Source organism: Cryptomeria japonica, chromosome 11 (genome assembly GCF_030272615.1).
Source record: "Cryptomeria japonica chromosome 11, Sugi_1.0, whole genome shotgun sequence".
NCBI classification, from domain to species: domain Eukaryota; kingdom Viridiplantae; phylum Streptophyta; class Pinopsida; order Cupressales; family Cupressaceae; genus Cryptomeria; species Cryptomeria japonica.
The window spans coordinates 129,702,645-129,715,141 of record NC_081415.1 but is presented as its reverse complement, the minus strand read 5'-3'; positions in this window follow the sequence as shown (position 1 = coordinate 129,715,141).

Here is a 12,497-nt window from a genome sequence, read left to right as displayed (position 1 = left end):
TTTGACAACTCCCTGTTTCAGTTGCTAGTCGGAGCCTTGTTTTGCATAAGTGTAAAATTTTCCTTATTGAGTGTCACGTTAGAATATTTGTTCCGAGATATTGTTGGTATAAATGATAAGATATATTTCTAGTTTCAAGCTCCCGCCTATCCATTTAATCGGTTTTCAAAAGGGTTTCTTGAGCCATCTGTTTCATTGTTCTGTACTTTCATTGCTATATCAGTTAAAGTAGCCATTTTCATGAGCACACCATTCACAAGCAGTTAGATTCCTAGTTGAAATGAGTATTCTAAGATTTGATATTTACTTCAAGGTACCTATGCCTCAAATTTGTGGGTCTATGGAGATCGTTTGATATTTTTAAGAAAGGCATCATGAGTTGCCTGTGCATTGATTTCATCAAGTCCGCTGTGTCGACAAAGCTAGTTGGTCATCTTTGACCACTAATATCTCTTCACTCAAGATTCATCTTGAAAAACTACTTGGTATAATTCATGCTTGTATATCAGAGTACACACCTATCAGATGGCAAGGTCCATAAAGGTGTTTTGACCGGTTTGAAAATTACGTCTGCGCAATTAAATGCGAAAAATGTGGCGTAGGCGCGTGAAAGTCGCAAAACTCAGTTTAATGATCCGAAAATGGTTGCGATCATTTCCAAAGGTATGTTTAAGGTTTGTGAGGCATTTCAAAGGTCAGTTGCATGAAAACAAAAAATTTTTTAGTCCGACCCACATTTGGGCCCGACCTGGCTCATGCCCGTGCACTAATTCTATGGTGAAGTGGTTTTAAAATAACATGGTGAACTCATAAAAAAATAAATGGAATGGATTTCAATGCTTTTATAATGGGGTTCTGAAAGTAATAATTGCTCACAATCATTTACTTGGCGAATTTATCCTAAATTGAAGTCTACATGTGCAGTGTGAGGTGCCAGATGCAAGAGTTTTGAGCAAATGGAATTTGTTAAAAGGGCATGGAAGTTTCCAAGAAAGTGTCATTGCTAGGTGTAAAGTAAATTCCATAACCATGGCCAAATCCTCCCACGCGAGTTGAAGACCATAGAAAGTCTCAGGCAAATTCAAATGGTGGAGGGCGATGTTTTTAAATAGCTTTCAACAATTTGCAATTGGCATAATGAAATGTCTTTCCTTTTGTTGTTCACGTGGTGTTTGGGCTAAAGAGTCATTTGAAACTGAATCAATGCTTTGGAAAAATGAAATTCCACTCAAACCCCCCTCATATGCCTCCCCATCTCCCTACTAGCGGTGTCATGGGAGCATGTTTTAAAACCTTTATCAGCAAGTGAAGGCAACGTGGCATGGCTGAATGGCAATTTAAAACTTTCAATGCAAATGGATGGAGCAGCTGAAGGCCCAAATTTCATAACATTTTGCCCATCCCTCTCCTACTAGTGATTGAAGGGGAATTCAATAAGTTTTAGCAGAATGTTGTTGGCTGGTGAGGAGAGGCAATTTAAAACTCCAAATCAAATAGCAATTAGTAGGTGCAAAGCCAAGACTCTCTCCCATGTATTAGCAACCCTTTAAATTTTTAAAGCAAATGCAATTGGTGTATGCTTGAATCCTCCCATGCTGTGTGTGGAAATAGAAAGACATTAAAAATTCAAAGAAATGCAATCAGTAGGTGTATCTCTAGCTTTTCAAACATGCTGAATCCTCCCTTGCATGGAATGAAATGGTGAATAAGTTTTAGAAAGCTTTCAGCAAGTGTAATTTCAAATGGAGGGCGATGGTTTTGAAGCTTCCAAACAGCAGGTTCTATTGGCAGGTTAAGTTTTAGTTCCCAAAACCTCAGCCAACATTCTCCCTTGCTAGCCGTTGAAAGGTTAAATGGCTTTGTAAACTTTCAAGTAAATAGCATTGGCAGGTGTAAAGCTTGATTCCACGACCTTGCCAGCATCATTCCTAGTTGTGGTGTTCTGAAGATGCATTTTAAATCTTCAGCAAATGCAATCTGCAGAGAAAACCTTCAAAAAATGCATTCCCAAGAAAAAGCATTTATCCCACATTGGTTGGGTGAGTGGATATTTTGATATTTAAAAGTAATGCTTCATAGATCTATAATGTCGAAGCCTCAAGGGCTTTTGACAGATGGTGCCAATTGGGCCCCAAGGCCGACCCCACGCGCACAGGTGTGCTTCTTGAGGCAACCAAGGAGACCGAGTGACAATCAGGTGGACCATACGCAGGAATGGATACTGAGGTAGGCAAGTTTTGTAGAGAACGGATGGGTTAAAGATCATGCAGGTTCAGAGATAATTGGTGGTGTACGTTGATTCGCAAAGGGAAGATGCTCAAAACTTACCCTTCGCGAAATGGTGAAAAGGCATGTGTAGAAAAGAAAAGGTTAGGCGAAGGCTAGCCATTGCGAAATGGTGAAAGATGACATGGCATATAGGTGGAAGGTCCAGTGGAGGTCCACCTCGTGGGTCTCACTGAGGTGGCGTTGAGGTGGCATACAAGCAAGCAGTCCAGTAGTGATCCAAGTGGCAGACAAGTGGCAGATTGATGAGGTGTCATTCTAAGTGGCACCCAGTGGACCCCATCAACAAATCACAAGCTGCCACATGGTAGGGCGTCAGGCCAAAAAAGGGTGAAAAATCAAAGTTAAATATATAGTTGAAACTATTTGAAAAATTCAAAAAATTTAAATGATGTGCACATATTGAGAATTAATTTGCTCAGAGGTTCATTTTTGCCCAAAATATCAAGTATTATATATCGTTGGAAAGCCCTCGGAATGAGAAATGTAGTTATGAAGTTTGTTTTAACAAATATGAGATATATCAAGAGAATTTTCCATGGGAAGAAGAGGAGATATTCTTGCAGTTATGGAAAAAGGACACTTGGCAGTGTGTTATGCAAATTTGATCTTTTTCCCTCTCCTTCTTATTCTCATTTCTTCTCAATTGTGAGGGTTCTAGAATTTTGGAGGAAGGACTCCAGATTTCATGGCTTCCAATTTCTAAATTTCTTGACCCAAACTTGTAAATTTCTATGGATCTTTAAAGGGTATAGAGGTTACATTACAGGATAACAGACTATTTTTCTAGTTGCAGGTCTTATTTGTGTCAGGCATGAGTAAATTTCCCACAATATTGTCTTTGTGCATATATTTCATTGTTATGAATTGAATCCTCAAGGAGGCTATAATTTGCCATCTCAAGGAGATTGTATGATTGTTTGTAGGCATTCTTCAAGGAAGAGTTTAAATTCTATAATCAGTCATAAACAATGGACTATGTCGCAAATCTGATAATTTTGTGAATGAATTGAGTAATGCATTAGTATAAGGTATTAATGCAGGAATTTCTTGTAAGGAAAACAAACATGCAGCTATGATTTGCATTTTGCAGTTTTGTGTGTTACTTTGTTGCCTAATGAACAAGGCACTGGTCTTTGAAAGATTTGGGGATAGTTTTAGATTAACAAATTTAAAGACAAATCTATTTCCCTTTATCTTTAGGGGTTGTGTTCTTTCATTCCAAACTCTGTTTCATCTATGGTTTATACAGATTTAGCCAATCTGTAGTGTGTTTCTAAATTGGGTGAGTTTATGGAATTATCTATTTGCTGATTGTTGATGTAGTCATATATCTAAACTGTTGTATTTAATGCATCAAAAGGGTGTCCTGTAAGGTCCACCCTTGACTTGACTTGTATTGACTAGAGTTGACTTTTAATTCATGCATGATAGACATTATTGGGAATGTGCTATTTCAGATGATTTATATGATGTTGATACTATCATTATTGATTGTGTGATTTATTAGACACTATATGCTTATTATGTGATTGACCATTGAAAGATTATATTGATCATGTGATTTGATGAGAATAAATGTTGATGGATTTTACATGCCTTACTATAATCATGAATTATACTAATCATGCACTTGATGATGTTTCTATGTACTAACCATATTTAACGATTATCTTTGATGAGTTGATATTATAGTGTGTTTGATTGTTGTATGTCTATCTTTGGGATAGAGACAATTCCACATTACTCATTGCGAGTGGGATGTGTCGTTGCGATTCTCTAACCCTTGCCTGTTATATATATATATATATATATATATATATATATATATATATATATATATATATATATATATATATATATATATATATATATATATATATATATATATATATATATATGTATGTATGTATGTATGTATGTCGTATCGTTGCTTTGTGGATTCAAGATTTGCAGGTACCAGACATCGACTCCATCTGGCTCCACAGGTTTGAGCATGTCTTTAAATTCCAATGGTATGTGGTTCGGAGTTGGCACAATTTCCCCTCACATACTCTAGGTCTAAGTTCTTCACTGTGAGTCATCAGTATCCTGGCGCAAGTCATCATGACAGTTTGTAAGATGGGTTTCTTCTGTGTTAAGAGTATGTTAGTATTGGCTGGTTATTCCTTTTATGTTGAGATTGACTATTTGATTATTGATGCGAGATTAAATAATTAATGATGTTTATTTTAACTATTTTGATTAATATCGATTTGATTATTTGGTTATCTAATGTTTAATTTAATTTATTGGATTCTTGCCTTTTTGGTTATCTGATTATTTGATATTTAAATGTTTATTTATTTTAATGATGATTTAATATTTATTTAATATTTATTGTTTCACTTATGATGTGTTTTATATTTATTTGTGATTTGACCTTTATTGATATTTAATTATTTATTTATTTATTTAATTGCCTATGTCTTAATATTTATTTGGTATTTAATGTTTATCTGGTTCTTTAATTCATTTATGAGCCTTTGGTTTATTTAATTTAAATTTCCCCATTGATTTATTTAATTGTGGCTCATGTTTTATTTATTAGTTTGACTTTTATATTAAGTGGGTTGTATAGATTCCCTTTATAATAAATTGGTAAAACATTCCCACCAAATTGTAAAAGCATGATTTATATTTATCTTACCTACTCTCTTCTCTTATTCGTTGAATTTAAAAAGGGAGGTAAAATTATATTATATGGTGGGGTTGGTAAAATATATTATAGATTGGAATATTTTGATTGGCTGAGATTGAGGTTAGGGTTTTTGGTTAATGTTTGTCTTTTTATTTTCTTTCCCGTGAAGTTTTCGGGGGTTGATTCTCCTCTGGAAAATTTTCTCCAGCAAGTTTTCTTCCTGGGTTTGGTTTTCTTCTCTCTTGGATTTTGGCTGGAGCTTGGATTTGGTTTGGTTTGGCTTGTGGGATCTCTTCTTCGACTTCTTCCATAACACAGGTTGTAGGTTGGAGATGTTTTCTACCCTTTTATATTTTATTTTACAGTTTTCTTGTATGCTCCGTGTCTGTAGATTTAATGTATGAGCTTTGGAAAATAAATTTATAGTTGTATGGTTTGGAAGGAAATATTTAGTTTGATTATAAGGCTTTATTTTATAGTTTGTGGGAAATATTTATATTTCTGGGTGCGCTAAGAGTCCTTTGTGCCTTTCTAAGTTTGTGTCGTGAATGGAGTTTTGGTGTTATGTTTTCTTTTAAGCGTATATTATTTATTTCATTTATGCCCTTTAAAACTATTGTTCTAGGCGTCTCTATGTATACGTTTTTTGAAGCCTTATCTTCTGAAGTTTAATTTTAAATCTCTGCCGAAAGTTTTGTATTTGTCCAGCTTTTATGCAAAAGCGTTGACTCTACATATGCATTGTCTTTGCGTTCATTTGCGCTGTCCTTTCATGCATTTGCATTTTTTGTTGTTTCATTTGCGTTGTCTGTTGTTTCATTTGCGATGTCTTTTGGTGTATATGTGTTGTCCTTTGTGCATAAGCGTTGTCCTTATCTACACAGGCACTGATCTATTTAACACACATGCTAACCTATATGCATAAGTGCTAACCCGTGATGTAAAAGCACTAAACCTCAATGCAAAAGTGTTGATCTGCCTATCTTTGGTGTTTTCACTATTTTTCCAATCAGATTTGGATTCTTGAGTTTGGTTACATTCCATAGGCTTTTTGGGATTTTTGCAAACATTTTCTAGCTACTGTTAATTATCAATTTGATCTGATTTTATGGTTTATGTGTTGAAAACAATCTTGGCTTATTTATGGTTGAAAATTTGAGTATTTCCTTATGTTGAGATGTTGCAATGAAAATGTTATTGCTGTGGAGACAACAAGATATTAATGCTATGGAGATAACAAGGTGATATTGTTGTGAAGACAATAGACTTGATATATTCTATTGATGGAATATTTCTTATATGATATGGAATTCCACTTTGAGGCTCATTTTGCATTGTAATGGATTTAAGCCCTTTGTGCTCTTTAGCTATGGTTTTTCCTTGTATGTTTCATGTGTTGTTGGGCTGCATGATGAACTTATGGATCTTTTCTTGGAATTTGAATTGGAGCCTCTTTTCTATTGTTGTTTTGGAGCATGTTAGGAGGAGTGGGCTTCCTTGTGATGACTAGGGTCATGAGAGATAGGCTTGCATGAGGTTCCTTGTAAGGATGCATGAAGTCTAGATGGTGCAAGAGCACCTAGGCCTCATTTTCAACACAGGTTTGAGAGTAAGTTTGATTTTTATTAGCTTTGAGTTGGAAAGGTTGATTAAGTTGTTTTTGTGTTGTTTTAAGTTGTTTGGATGAGTTTTGAACTCATTGTGTGGTTTTGGTTTCCTATTTTCATCTTTTGCTCAAAATTGCTAGTTTTGGAGTTGCTTGGCAAAATGTTGTAAAAATTGAGTTTTTAATGTGTTTTTCTTTTGAAAATGTCTAGACATGTTTTGTGTTTTGTTTGTAGGTGTGAGTAGTGTTCTTAGGTTTTTTGTAGGCTTTGAGATAAACCTTACACCTTCTAGGCATCAAAAGTTGTCATTTGGGCATCAAAATGTCAAATTTAGTGTTCTTGGACATGTACCTGTCTGTACAGGAGGCTAACCAACCTGGAGTGGTATTTATTCTCCAGTTTGAACTATTGTAAGGGTTGATCAATCAGAGTTATTAAACATTTTGAAAGTTTGCACTCATTTTACCTTGTTTTTCCCTAGTTTCTAACTTCATGTGAACAATAGCTCGTACACCTGTTGTACTTGGCCGTACTGTTCTTGCATTTTCAGTTTCTACCATGTTCTCTTAAAATTATCCCTTTGGTGGCATTCAATTTCAACAAGTTTTGAGTTTGTAGCAAAATTAGTTTGATTTGACAGTTTCACTGCCTTGTTTAGGAATTTGACAAGGATGCTTGACCAACTTGGCTTCTTGAAGTCCTAAAAAGTTCATGGCTTCTCAAGAACCGGTTGGTCAATTTGTAAATTATGTAAATACATTTTTTGGTTTCAAGAGTGTAGGTGCAAGGAGTTTTGTGGCCATGGAGCCCTAGGCAAGTGTGCCATTTGGCTAGGGTCTTGTAGAAGTTTGATGCTTTGCTCTTCCATAGCAATTGCATTCATTTGGTGGACAGACTTGCCTTTATGTCCAAGTGATATGTGTAAGCAAAGAGGCTTTCTAAGCCATGACAAGGAGGGTTACATGTTTCAATTTTGTGAATTGTAAACCAAAACAGTGAGTCACTGTTTGGTAGTAGTTTTTCCTTCTTTTGTTTGCTCTCCACCATTTATTGGTGTGTGTAAACCTTGTATAATCTTTGTTTCTTTGAAAACAAGAACAAGGAGTGGTGTAAACCCTGCCCATGGGTATTGTGAATGCCAAGATCAATCAATGATCTCTTTAGGCAAAATGGTAAATGCCCAGTAGGCTGTCACAGTCATCTAGGACTGATTTTTACATTTATTTTGAGGTTGTATATGTAATCTCCCTCTTCAAAATGGCAGGTATGAAGGACAATAAGCATCAAAAGGTAGATAATTGTTAAGAAAGCACAAAATAGACCTTGGAAAGGAGTTCTAATAGTGTGAAGTGCAGGTCCAAAGTGAAAAGGCAGTGAGAGGGCAAAATGTAGTCATAATTAACTTGACAGTGAACTACTTGTTGTTTTGTAATTGTCTAATGCCTTTTGTGCAGGGCTAATATGATTCCTTCTTGTCACTAATGATGGTCATGTTCACATGCTTCAAATTGTAATTGGTATTCATGCAAAAGTTGTGTTTGTAGAAGGCAAGAATGAAAAGTTGTCAAATGTTGCCCTTTCCTTATGTGCATTTTGTAAAAATCTCGTTCTCCATCCGTTAAGGTTTAAATATTCTTGATTGTGGCCTAGTTAATTAGTAGCATGGTATAACTAAGTGTTCTTGTGTCATATGGAGGGTCTCAAGCTTAAAATTTGATTTTGCCAACAAACCCTACCAAAACCCTCTTTTTATGCCCATTTTTAGGACAGTCACGAAGAAGGCCTTAGGGACCCCTAAACTTGGAAAATAATCAAGAACTCCCAAAAGGGTGTCCAAATATAAACTTTTTTTTGTTTGGAAGTCCATCGTTGGAGCAGGGTGAGCACAAAACCCCAAAAGGAGGGCTAATTCCTAGTAGCCTGATTTTGGCCTAAAATTGGGTTTTTGACAAATTGGGTACAGAAGTGGGGAATGTAAAGCCTAAAACCCATCAAGTCCAGTTGAGACAAGTTGTCCTTGCATACATTTAACATATTTGGTGTGGTAGACTCCATAATTTGGTTTTGTAGCACTAGAGAGGGAGACAAAAACAATGGATTTGAAGCCCTTGAGCAACCAAGAAGAGTTGGACTTAGGGAGGTGGATCAAGGAGAGTTGCTTGGTTGTTATTAAACCTCTTGCACTCTGATTTTTGGTGATTCCACTTTGAAACCAGCAAGGACCTATCACCTAATAACATACAAGCCTATTGGGCAACCCACTTGCACTACCTCCCTATCACTAGACCACCAGGGCACATTGGAGTTTTCTATGATTTGTGAACAAGTGATAGCATTAATAATGAATTAATTGAAATGGATAATTAGATCTTCTAAAAAAAGATAATTAATAGTTTGAGCCTCATGGCTGATTCCTAGGGAGGATGTTTTAGGATAAGCATGAGAAGGCCTTGAAGACGGTAAGTCAAATCTCCCTTGATTCTCTCATGGGTAGAGATGGCTCCACATATCTATCAAGGGTTATGTCGTGAAGAGTTGTGTTTATTTTGGCAATATTATGGGGGAGGAGAGCATGTGATGACACTCCACTCCTTCATGTTTCCTTTTCTTGAGATGCATAGATGTCTTTCTTATTTGTGCGCCTCTGGGAGTTTTCTATTTGTGCCATCTTGTGATTGGTTTGTGCTTGAGTGTCCTTGTATTGGTTAGTCTCTTTGGTTTTAAGTGTCAGCCTAGATGTAGAGTGTGTGTTGGGACCTTGTGTCATCTCCTAGCATGGGGGGTGGTTCCTTTGGTTCCACATGGTCGGGTGGTTGGTGCTTTTAAACCATTGGGATGTTCCTATCTTTGGATTCTTCTTGTGTGGATGAGGATGCTTCTTTAGATTTTTCATGGATGATGATTTCAGCAAGAATGTAAATGATTATGTGATTTATGTAATGAAATTAATATGTAATGGTTGTAATAGAAATCATGTTTATGAGGAATGACTATGTTATTCTAGTTGCAGTGATAACTTTAGTTATGGTAGATGATTGTAATGATGAACCTTGTGTTGTATTGTAACACATTTATATTAAATGAAATGGATGCATGAGATGTGGATAAGTATTGTGGTTTAGAATTTAATGATGCATTTCTTGTTCTTGATAAGCCATGTTAAAAGAAAATGATGTAAATATTATGATAATGGTATTAGTCTTGAAACAATGTGTTTAATTAACCCTTTAAGTAGAAGAAATGTTATGTATTGGTAGGATGTATGAGTATGAGTAACATTGGAAGATATCTTAGAACATGTTTATGTTTGATGAATAAAGAAATTGAAATTATAGTATCATACTTGGTAGATAGTGAACTAATTGCTGGATTGAAATCTTATGCACTTGGGATGTGATTGAATGTTCCATATGAAGATATTGTATGGATGTTCTTAACGAATGAATCACTAATCTTATTAAGGGAAATTTCTAGTAAGTGTACATGTAGATGGCAAAATGAATGTTTGTCTTTTAGAAAAGGTTCAGAATGTATCATATGTTATGGTTTAAGAATATATCTTCATTAGGTGGATGCTACTAGTTGTTATGGAATTAGGATATTGTATCTTAGTTTGTGTTGAGTTGAATTTGTGTAGTTCCCTAATTTGTAATAAAATGGTTCTTGATTAATTGATATGGTGTAAGAGATTTTATGAGAAATAAATGGGCTATGGATTCAATGGTTTGTGATTATTGCCTTATGTTCTTAGGAATCATGATGAAGTAATAAATATGCTAGGAGCATAGAATCATAATTGATTATGTGGATGTTAATTGTAAATGGAAATTATGGTAAGGCAATGTAAGCATTAATCTTGGTATGTGAATGGTGATGTTCGTAGTCGAAGGTTGGTTAATGGTAATAGGAATATTTGGAGTTGGTGTATAAAATGAATCTAAGTGAAAAGGGAAATAGATGTGCATTGAAAGGTAGAATCTCATGTTTAATGAAAGATTAAGTAGATTGCATATCATGAGTGTTAGGTATTGCTCTGATGTACCTACATGTGTATAATGATTTATGATTATGTGGTTGATCTAGAAGAAAGTAAATGCTTATTTCTTATGTATGTAGATTAAGTAATGGCATTGAGATACCCTAGGGAGTTAGTAGTAATGATTTATTGTATTCCACTTATGTAATTATTTGAATAGCTTGAGTGATTTTCCCTATGTTCATAATACTTAAATGTTGTTATGTGCTCACTGCATTGCTTATGAGATGTTATGTGTTATATTGAAAAAAAATTAAATTAGTGTGTTTTTAGCTTTATTCTCTAGGGTATTTTAGCAGGCATTACATGTACCCCCTAGGTCTAGCAAAACCCAAAGTGTAGGAGGATCATTTAGGGTCCTATGTTATGTTGACCAAGCCTTGAGGTTCTTCATAGATCGAATTGGCTACTTCATAGATCAATTGCAGGTGTACTTGGGTTAATTAGTTCTGATGAACAACATAGTTGACAGCGAAGGTTTTGGTTATAGACTGATCTTAAACCGGTATTGAACCTGGCATAGTTGATGCTGATCTGAAGTAGTATATTGTATTGGATTTTGATAATCCATTTTGTAAGTCACTAAGACTTCTATTTTATAGTTGAGCAGTGAGATCTAGGCTGCTAGCCTTCTTGCATGTGCAGGCCCCTCATTGTAAGTAATATTTATTCATTAGCCAATGAGTGAATATTGTGGATCACACATCCCACCGAGGTTTTTCCCACACTGGGTTTCCTTGTTAATATCTCATGTTATGGTGTGTTCTCTATGTTGTCTCTGTTATTCTTATTTGCTGCATTAATTGTTATCTACTGGTACACTATTTTTGTATACAAAGTTCTTAATAAGTTTCTGCTAACGGGTTAGACAATGATTCACCCCTCCCTCTCCGTGTCTTTGGGACTACCATTGATTTTAACAATTGGCATCAGATCCTAGTTCTCTATTTTCAAAAGCCTAACAACTTGAGGAAGATTCTGATACCGGTACAGATGGAGAGCTTTTGTGGATTATGATGCAGAAAAAGTGAAGAAGATCAGATTGGAGGATGCACTTAAAAGTTCTCAAGAATTCATTCAGGCACTTCAAAATAACCTGGTTATTGTAAAGAATAAAAGAAAAGAACCTCATATGTAGATGCGGAATAAGAATGATGAAAAAGAAACTCTTGGAGAACTTACAAACAAATTAAGACAAGAAAATAGTAATATGAAGAATGAAATACAAGACATGACTATGAGGTTTTGTAAAGATATTGAAGACAAGAAAAAGAATGAAGAAGACTTGACTAGGAGACTCAATGAAGCTAGAAATGAAAATCTAAGACTTAGTCATGAAAATGATATGCTGAAGACAAACCCGATTCACATGCAACATGATAAAACTGAGCTTATGAGACAAAAGGGAATTCTAGAAAATGAGTTGGCTACTACAAATCAACACAAAGACAAATTCAAGAAAAGTTTAGAGGAGCTTGAAGACATGCTGAAAAGTTAGAAACCTAATGGAGATACTAATGGACTTGGATTTGAAGTTGGAGAAAGTTCTGGTACTGCAAACAATCTAGATCAGAACAAACCAGTAAAACAACCTAATGCTTATAAGTTTAATGGTAAATGTTTCAATTGCAACAAATATGGTCATAGACCAAACCAGTGTAGATTTAGAAATAATCAGAATATTAATGCACCCACTGGTCAATGTTCCAAATGCAACAAAGTTGGTCGTAATTTAGAAAATTGTAGAATGAATGTGAAATGCTATGTTTGTGGAAGATATGGACATTTATCTAATCAATGAAGAACACAAACCAACGTAGGATATGGAAAGGCTATTCAAAGGAATAATGTGACTTGTTATGCTTGTAAACAAACTAGACATATTGCT